The sequence below is a fragment of the Lithobates pipiens genome, unplaced genomic scaffold (genome assembly GCF_037356315.1).
Source record: "Lithobates pipiens isolate NorthernLeopardFrog02 unplaced genomic scaffold, aLitPip1_a1.2 Scaffold_1, whole genome shotgun sequence".
NCBI lineage: Eukaryota > Metazoa > Chordata > Amphibia > Anura > Ranidae > Lithobates > Lithobates pipiens.
This window is the reverse complement of record NW_027507685.1, coordinates 252759335-252769822: the sequence shown is the minus strand read 5'-3', so window position 1 is coordinate 252769822 and position 10488 is coordinate 252759335.

The window sequence follows — 10488 nt, the reverse complement described above, 5'->3', positions numbered from 1 at the left end:
GGCTGTATTTGACTGCCCTAGGTAAAACTTCTCAGCACCCTGCCTCGGTACCCCGAGTCAGTGGGATGGCTCTGGGGAGGAGTTATGCAAATATAAAAATGCCTTCATGGGTGTGACTCAGTCTTCAAAAGTGGGTGGCCCTAGGCCGACTGAATTTGCATGTAGACCACCCTAGATACACAGCAACCTGCCTTGATACTCTGCTCAAGAGTCCTGATGCAAGCAGTGGGCTGGCTCTTGGGAGGAGTTAATGCAAATATCAAAACACCTTGATGGGTGGGGGTCAGTCTGGAGGAGCGGGTGGTCATAGACAGGATGTATTTGCATGCAGACCAGCCTAGGTAACACCCACAAGTGATGCTGAGCCTCCATGATTGAAAGATCTGAAAACCAGTGAATGAAAGGGTCTGGCCTCCTTGCAGTGTACTCTATGAACTTCTGATCCTCTCATTTCCCCCTCACTTTTGATCGTTTTATACAAGCAGTGCACCACAGACGGGGTTATTTACACTGCTCTATGTACACCACAGATCCCATTGTCCATAGCAACTGGTCCAGTGATGGTGAACCTTGGCACCCCCAGATGTTTTGGCACTACATTTACCAAGATGCTCACTACACTGCAGAGTGCATGAGCATCATGGGAAATGTAGTTTAAAACCATCTGGGGTTCCAAGGTTCACCATCACTGCCCTAGTCCTTCTCCGGAGAGAGCAAGAGAAGGTGGTTATGTTCCTACAGTGGGACCATGGAGAACCAATGAAAACAGGTGTGTGGGGGCGCTGCAACCTTCCTACATTAGAGCTCCGCCCCGTGCTCAGACCTTGAGGCTGCTGACACCTCCAACGTACCAGAAGGAGGAAAGGGATGGTCGGCACTAAGGATGAAATCCAAACTGGTATTTATTTATTAAATGCATGTACAAAGCTGTAAAGCCAAGCCATGACTAAGGACCAACGTCCGAATGGTGTAGGCTGTTTTACAGCTTTGTACATGCATTCAGAGCCGTCATCAGGGGGGTAGGGCAGTACTGAAGTAAGGGGCCCGAAGGGGCCTGGCTGGCCAGGGCCCGCTCTACCTACAATCAACTGCGGCGTCCGGTGTCCTATCATATAAGGTCCCCCATCCGATAGTGTCCGCTGTGTACTGCGCATGCGCAGTACACAGCAACACAGATTCCGAAAATAGCCGAGGATGAACGGCGCCTGCGCCGTGAGTCCAGGTTCTATCCCCCCCATCCAAGTGGACATAGAGTAGGAATATAAAAGAGCCGAACCACAACCCTATGTCCGCTTGGATGGTGGGGCTACCACCTCCACTCACGGCGCAGGCGCCGTTCAGCTTCCGAGATTTTCCGAAGCTTCGTCTGCTCCGTACTGCGCAGTACGGGGCGGACGCTATATGATGGCCGGACACTATCTGCCAGAACACCGGCCGCTATAAAGAAGCATCCTTTCACTGCTCGCACCGCCCATGTCACGCCTTTCTAACTAGCCCCTCGGCAGGTGATAGCGGCCAGCCCTTCCTTCCCTGCTGAGGCGGAGCTGGGCTAGTTTACACAGTGATTGGCCGGGAGAAGGTCAGGGGGTGTGGTCAGCTCAGCAGCATGGAGGGTAAGTTACAAAAGCTGTGTGTGTGCTGCTGTGTCCCATGTGCTAACAAGCTGGCATGATTGAGTTGAATGGTGGAAATGAGTTACATTGTTTAGAGCCTCTTCATTATGTAACTCATCCCCACCCAGAGTCATCCCCATCCATTTTCCACAATTCAACTCAATCATCTTCATTTCCACCCAGCACCATCCATCCATCCCTCTCCACCATGCACCCCCATCCCCACCCAGCACCATCCATCCATCCCTCTCCACCATGCACCCCCATCCCCACCCTGCACCATCCATCCCTCTCCACCATGCACCCCCATCCCCACCCAGCACCATCCATCCATCCCTCTCCACCATGCACCTCCATCCCCACCCAGCACTATCCATCCCTCTCCACCATGCACCCCCATCCCCACCCAGCACCATCCATCCCTCTCCACCATGCACCTCCATCCGCACCCAGCACCATCCATCCATCCATCCCTCTCCACCATGCACCCCCATCCCCACCCTGCACCATCCATCCCTCTCCACCATGCACCCCCATCCCCACCCAGCACCATCCATCCATCCCTCTCCACCATGCACCTCCATCCCCACCCAGCACTATCCATCCCTCTCCACCATGCACCCCCATCCCCACCCAGCACCATCCATCCCTCTCCACCATGCACCTCCATCCGCACCCAGCACCATCCATCCCTCTCCACCATGCACCCCCATCCCCACCCTGCACCATCCATCCCTCTCCACCATGCACCCCCATCCCCACCCAGCACCATCCATCCCTCTCCACCATGCACCCCCATCCCCACCCAGCACCATCCATCCATCCCTCTCCACCATGCACCTCCATCCCCACCCAGCACTATCCATCCCTCTCCACCATGCACCCCCATCCGCACCCAGCACCATCCATCCCTCTCCACCATGCACCCCCATCCCCACCCAGCACCATCCATCCCTCTCCACCATGCACCTCCATCCGCACCCAGCACCATCCATCCATCCATCCCTCTCCACCATGCACCCCCATCCCCACCCAGCACCATCCATCCATCCCTCTCCACCATGCACCCCCATCCCCACCCAGCACCATCCATCCATCCAACCCTCTCCAGCATGCATCCCCATCCACGTCCAGCACCATCCATCCATCCCTCTCCACCATGCACCCCCACCCAGCACCATCCATCCCTCTCCACCATGCATCCCCATCCCCACCCAGCACCAACCATTTATCTCTCCACCATGCACCCCCATCCATGTCCAGCAAAATCCATCCATCCCTCTCCACCATGCACCCACATCACCACCCAGCACCATCCATCCCTCTCCACCATGCACCCCCATCCCCGTCCAGCACCATCCATGTATCTCTCCACCATGCACCCCCATCCATGTCCAGCACCATCCATCCATCCCTCTCCACCATGCACCCCCACCCAGCACCATCCATCCCTCTCTACCATGCACCCCCATCCCCACCCAGCACCCTCCATCTATCCCTCTCCACCATGCACCCCCATCCTCAACCAGCACCATTCATCCATCCCCATCCCCACCCAGCACTATCCATCTATCCCTCTCCACCATGCATCCCCATCCCCACTCAGCACCATCCATCCCTCTCCACTATACACCCCCATCCCCACCCAGCACCATCCATCCATCCCTCTCCACAATGCATCCCCATCCACACCCAGCACCATCCATCCATCCCTCCACACAATGCATCCCCATCCACGTCCAGCATTATCCATCCATGCCTCTTCACCATGCATCCCCAACCTGGACCATCCATCCATCCCTCTCCACAATGCATCCCCATCCCCACCCAGCACCTTCCATCCATTCCTCTCCACAATGCATCCCCATCCCCACCTAGCACCATCCATCCATTCCTCTCCACAATACATCCCCATCCACATCCAGCACCATCCTTCCATCCCTCCCCATAATGCATCCCCATCCACGTCCAGCACCATCCATCCCTCCCCACAATGCATCCCCATCCATGCCCAGCACCATCCATCCCTCTCCACCATGCATCCTCATCCATGCCCAACACCATCCATCCCTCTCCACCAAGCATCCCCATCCATGCCCAGCACCATCCATCCATCTCCACGATGCATCGCCATCTGCGTCCAGCATTAAAATAGTGTTAAAATAAAAGTGGGTGCACCATGCACCAAAGGACTCAGGGGATGGCCAGTGGGCGGATTCGGTGGGATGGCCAGTGGGCGGGCCCTGAGGAATGTTGGTGGTCAGGCCCTGGGGGCCCAGCCAGGCCTAAAGCTGTGTAAGAGGCCCCAAAATTTCTGATGGCTGCCCTGCATGCATTTAATAAAGAAATACCGTTTTGGATGTCATCCTGAGTGCCAACCATCCCTTTCCTTCTCATGGAGAACCAATCTAGCCACCAACTAACAGAAAGTCAGATCACAGCAGCAGGGAAAAAAAGGGATTTTAGAGCTTTGGAAAAGACAGAGCAATGTTCTTTAAGTCAAGAATATATATTTAAATATAACTTTTTAAACCAGAGTTTAGTGACACTTTCAATGACTTCCTAGGCTGAGATGATGTCATCAGTCTGCTTTCCTCAGTCTCCCCCTCCCGCAGTGATCAGACTGCTACAATGTAACTGTGTAGCCATTCCGGTTTCAATTTATTGATTGGTCGGTGTGTCTGCGAGGAACAGACCCAGTGTGTGCAACATGTAAATAAAATAAAGCAATATATGAAGTGCATACACCATTATAAGATAAGGTGCTATCTAAAAATTCAAGGACTGGTAAGGGGCAATCTATGCATCTAATGCTGCGTACACACGATCAGACTATCCAGCGGACTTAGTCTGGCGGACAAACCGCCGGACTGTCTGCCGGACTGTCCGAACGAGCGTACCTGCCCACACACGGTACTTTTGCGGCGGACTATCCGCGTACTTTTGAAATGAACGGACTTGCCCACACACACGGAGGAAAGTTCGTTCATTTTGAACGTGGCTCCAGGTAACCGGGACTAGCGAAGGAAGCGCCGCTGGCCCCATCACCTAGTATGAAGTTAAAGGGGAAGCCCTACGCCAAAAAAACGGCGTGGGGCCCCCCTAGGTCCATATCAGACCCTTATCCGAGCACGCTACCCGGCCGGTCAGGAAAAGGGGTGGGGAGGAGCAAACGCCCCCCCCCCTCAGCCGTACCAGGCCGCGTGCGCCCTCAACATGGGAGGGTGCTTTGGGGAAACCCCAAAGCACCTTGTCCCCCCACCCCAAAGCACCTTGTCCCCATGTTGATGAGGACAAGGGCCTCTTCCCAACAAACCCTGGCCTTTGGTTCTCGGGGTCTGCGGGTGGGGGGCTTATTGGAATGCGGGAGCCCCCTTTAATATGGGGGCCCCCGAATCCCGGCCCCCCACCCTATGTGAATGAGTATGGGGTACAATGTACCCCTACCCATTCACCTGTGAAAAAAAATGTAAAAAAAAAACACAACACACAAGGGTTAAAAATAATTTATTGCACAGCTCCGGGGGTCTTCTTCCGTCTTGGGGGGTCTTCTCGCCGGACTCCTCCGCTATCTTCTGCTAGCTCTTTTACTAGCGGAGGAGCCCGGCTTTCTTCTTCGTCGCCGCCCGGGGGTCTTCTTCCGACTTCGGGGGTCTTGTTCCCCACGTTGGTTCTTCTTGCCGGGCCTCCACGCCTTCTTCTAGCTCTTTTACAAGCGGTGGCCTGGTCTTCTATCGCCGCTGTCTTCGTCACCGCCTTCTGTTCTTCTGTTCTTCTCTTCTTGAGCTGTTGAGCTACCTGGAGCTGCGTTCAAAATGAACAGACTTTTCTCCGTAGGGGAAAAGTCCGTTCATTTCAAAAGTATGGCGGACTAGCACACACACGGCCATATTGTCATATTTTGGTGCAAAACTACTTTCTTAGTCCGCCGGACTTTTGGGTAAAAAAAGTTCGCCGGAGCCCACACACGGGGGGATTGTCTGGCGGACTCGAGTCCGCCGGACTTTTGCACCGGATTGTTTGATCGTGTGTACGTGGCATAAGGCAGTCTAAGCATTTAACGATTAATAAACTGGAATCTAAGCATTCAAGGACTGGTCAGGTGCAATCTTCCCCTTCAGTCTGTATTTTGCCCTCAACACTCCACAGAAACTGCCCTCCTAACAAACGATCTACTAAACGGCCAAAACCAATGGACACTATTCTGAACTCCTACTCCTGGACCTTTCTTCTGCCTTTGCTATGGTTTACCACCCCCTCCTCAAAAAAAAAAATCCACACCTGGTTTATGTGACTGTACTCTTTACGGTTCTCTTCCTACTTGTCCAACCGCCACTTTAGCATTACCTATAATTCTACTTCCTCCTCTCCTCTTATCTCCCTTTCTCTGTTGGGGTCTCCCAAGGTTCTGTTCTCGATCTATACCTCCTCCATGGGTCAGGTAATAGCCTCCCAAATTTATTCTGTAAGACAACAAAAAGAGGGCGCACCAACCTTGCACATTACCCAAGTGGCATTTATTGAAACCAGAGGCTCTGAGGAAGAGGGTATCCCTCCTCAAAATGCATCGGCCATCTGGAAGGTTCTCCGGCGTGCTGTATGCAGTTCCAATGGCCTGGTTGCTCTGCGTCCAGTCTTGGACTTTGACATGCTTTTATTATTCACTTGTTTGCGAGTATATTTCCTTATTTTTGATTTCAATAAATACCACTTGGGTAATGCGGAAGGTTGGTGCGCCCCTGTTTTTGTCGTCTTATGCCCCGTACATGCGATCGGACTTTTCGACAACAAAACCGTGGAATTTTTATTCGAAGGTTGTTGGCTCCAACTTGTCTTGCATATACACGGTCACATAAATGTTGGCCAACAATTACGAACGTGGGGACTTACAAGACGTACGATGAGCCGAGAAAAAAGGACTGTCAATAGCCAGCGCAGCTCCTTCTGCTTGATTCCGAGCCTGAACTTTTGTGCGTTGGACTTGTGTACACACAATTGGAAATTCCAACAACAAAGTTTTGTTGGCAGAAAATTTGAGAAGCTGCTAGCCAACATTTGTTGGTGGAAAATCCGACAACAAATGTTCGATGGAGCGTACACATAGTCGGACTTTCAGCCAACAAGCTCACATCCAACATTTGTTGTCAGAAAATCTGATCGCATGTATGGGGCATTACAGTGTTCTCATTGGGTGTACCCTGACCCTTCGAGGGCAGCAAGGCCTGTGCATCTACTGAAAGCCTTAGATATTCTAGGCTATTTCCATTGCCTTCGCACCACTTTTGAGTGCAGGAGATTTTGCTTGACTGTAACCCAAATTTATTTCTCTACCCCTCAGCTCACTCCTTCAGTCTCCTCACTAGGGATGAGCTTCGTGTTCGAGTCGAACGTACGTTCGACTCGAACATTGGCTGTTCGGGCGTTCGGCGAAATCCGAACTCTTGGTCCGTTCGCGTCAAAATTCGTATGGCGCGCGCGGACCACAATGCACTGCGATGGCGCAGTGCATTGCTGGCTCATGATTGGCCAAGCATGCACTGTGACCTCGCATGCTTGGCCAATCGCAGCGCCAGCAGCGAGGAGAGCCATGATTGGCCACAGGCATCCTGCCTGTGGCCAATCATAGCTCAGGCTGTGTAGTGCACGCCCCACACTATATAAGGCCGCCTTTGAGGCAGCTTCGTGTAGTGTGTTGGCATCTGAAGCAGTGGGTGTTCTGTGTACCTTCAACACAGTTACACACCAATCGTTTTTGGCTGATTTCCTATCTTGCTCTTGTGTAGTGGTTGTTGTCTGTGCCCTGACCGCAGTATACACCACTACACTATATTCACCTCACCTATATAGCTAGCTAGTGATCTATCTTTAACCACTTAACAACCGCCCATTGCCGATTAACGGCTTCAGGGCGGTTGTTTAACTCTGAGAGGCCGTTAATTAACGGCCTCCCAGAATTCTGCTCTCGCGCGCCCCCTGGGGCGCGCACTCGAGAGCATCCGTAACCGCCGGGTCCACAGGACCCGGCGCATCACGGATCACGGTAAACGCCCGCTCGTCGCGGCCGTTTACCACGTGATCGCTCCGTCAAATGACGGAGTGATCACTTGTAAACAAACCGGCGTCATGTTATGACGCCGGTTCCTCCCTCCCCTCTCTGTACCGATCGGTACAGCGGAGGGGAAAGAGATCAGTGTCAGCAGCGATGTGGGCTGCATCTGCAGTGCCCACATCGCTGCTCACCGAATTTAACCCCTCAATTCCCTGCCAATACTCTGCAATACCAGTGCATACTCTGCAGTACCCTGCCATTACTCTGCAGTACCCCCCATTACTCTGCAGTACCCTGCCTTTACTCTGCAGTACCCCCCATTACTCTGCAGTAACCCCCATTACTCTGCAGTACCCTGCCATTACTCTGCAGTACCCCCCAATACTCTGCAGTACCTGCCATTACTCTGCAGTACCCCGCCATTACTCTGCAGTGCAGTACCCTGCCATTACTCTGCAGTACCCCGCCATTACTCTGCAGTGCAGTACCCTGCCATTACTCTGCAGTACCCTGCCTTTACTCTGCAGTACCCTGCCATTACTCTGTAGTACTCCCCAATACTCTGCAGTACCCTGCTATTACTCTGTAGTACCCCGCCAATACCCCGCCAATACTCTGCAATACCAGTGCATACTCTGCAGTACCCTGCCATTACTCTGCAGTACCCCCCATTACTCTGCAGTACCCTGCCTTTACTCTGCAGTACCCTGCCATTACTCTGTAGTACTCCCCAATACTCTGCAGTACCCTGCTATTACTCTGTAGTACCCCGCCAACACCCCGCCAATACTCTGCAATACCCTGCCATAAATTGCCATACCCAGCCATACTCGGAGATACCCAGCCATACTCGGTGATACCCTGAAATACCCAGCCATAGACGCCCCCCACCCCTCACCGCCCTCCGATGCTTCTACCAACTCGCCAGTACGATCAAAGCCAGAATCTTTTTTTTATTTTTTATTTCAGGCTTCCCAGCCTAGAGGTGAGATGTGGGGTCATATTGACCCCCCAGATTTCACTGTAAAGAGGACCTGTCACCCCATATTCCTATTACAAGGGATGTTTACATTCCTTGTAATAGGAATAAAAGTGATCAAAAATATATTTTTGGGGAAAAAAATGTCAAACTAAAATAAATAAAGTAAAATTAATAAAAAAAAAAAAAATAATTAAAGCGCCCATGTCCCCATGTGCTCGCATGCAGAAGCGAATGCATGCGTAAGCCCCGCCCACATATGAAAACGGTGTTCAAACCACACATGTGAGGTATCGCCGAGAACGTTAGAGCGAGAGCAATAATTCTAGTCCTAGACCTCCTCTGCAACTCAAAACATGTAACCAGTAAAAAAAATTTATGAAGAAAAAATTACTAATCTGCTAAATTTTATAACAGAAACAAAGAAAAATTCATTTTTTCGCAGAATTTCCGGTCTTTTTTCTTTTATAGCACAAAAAATAAAAAAAACTGAGAGGTGATTAAATACCACCAAAAGAAAGCTCTATTTGTGTGAAAAAAAGGACAAACATTTCATATAGGTCCAGTGTTGCATGACTGAGTAATTGTCATTCAAAATGTGAGAGCACCAAAAGCTGAAAATTGGTCTGGTTATTAAGGGTGTTTAAGTGCCCAGTGGTCAAGTGGTTAATAATAGAGCTTGCAGTCAGTAGTGTTAGGAGATAGTGCGTGCTATCTGCGTGCTCTGTACCCAGTACATACCGCTATAATATAGGGCAGGCCCCTACTTTCAAACATCCAACTTACAAACATCTCCTACTTGCAAACGGAAGGAGACAACAGCAAGTGAGATGAAAAAAGACGGATGGCAAAACAAATTATACAGGGGTGATAACCCTTCCCTATGTTTTCCAAAAAGCTTAAAAATAGTTTTTTTGACTGGAGCTACACTTTAAAAATGTACCGGTTGAAAATGACAAACAGATTCAACTTAACACAACAAACCTACACAGTCCCTGTCTTGTTTGCACCGCCTGTATACTGCTGTTCTGAGTATATAGGGCCTGGGGGCCACACGCATTTCCTTTTTTTAATATGGGTACAGGGTTCCCCTTAATATGCGTACAAGACCCAAATAGGCTGGTAATGGGAAGGGAGGGCTACCCATGCCATTTTTCTCAATGATTTTCAACCATATTGCAGGAACCCGATCTAACATTAAAACCGCAAGCAGTTTTAAATGGTGTTATTTCCGTTTAATGTCATTTGGTGCAGGGACTGTTCTAAACACGGGAAACACGTGGCACTTCACAGGCATACTACAGACACCCCCCAGGCACCATATTTAAAGTAATATTTCACTTTTTTTTTTTTTCACTTTAATCGTCATTAAAATCAGTGCTCCCGCCAAAACGGCCGTTTTTAAAACTTTTTTTTGCATTGACTCATGTCCCCTGAGGCAGGAGCCAGGTCTCTAAACCCTTTTTAGGACAGTATCTTGCATATTAGCCGTTAAAATTAGCACTTTCCATTTCGAACGTTCGAGTCCCATAGACTTCAATGGGGTTCTAACGTTCGTAACGAACGCGGGGGCCGTTCGCAAGTTCTGGTGCGAACCGAACCGGGGGGTGTTCGGCTCATCCCTACTCCTCACATATCACTAATTTAATAACAGACATATCAGCATGGTTGTCACACCACTTCCTCAAACTCAATCTATCGAAAACCAAACTCATTATATCTCCTTCTCCACATGCCCCTTCCCCTGACTTCTCTGTCAAAATCGATAGCACTACTATCAGCCCATCCCCGCATGCCAAGGTCCTAGGTGTAATCCTGGTCTCTGAACTATTCTTTAGGCCCCACAT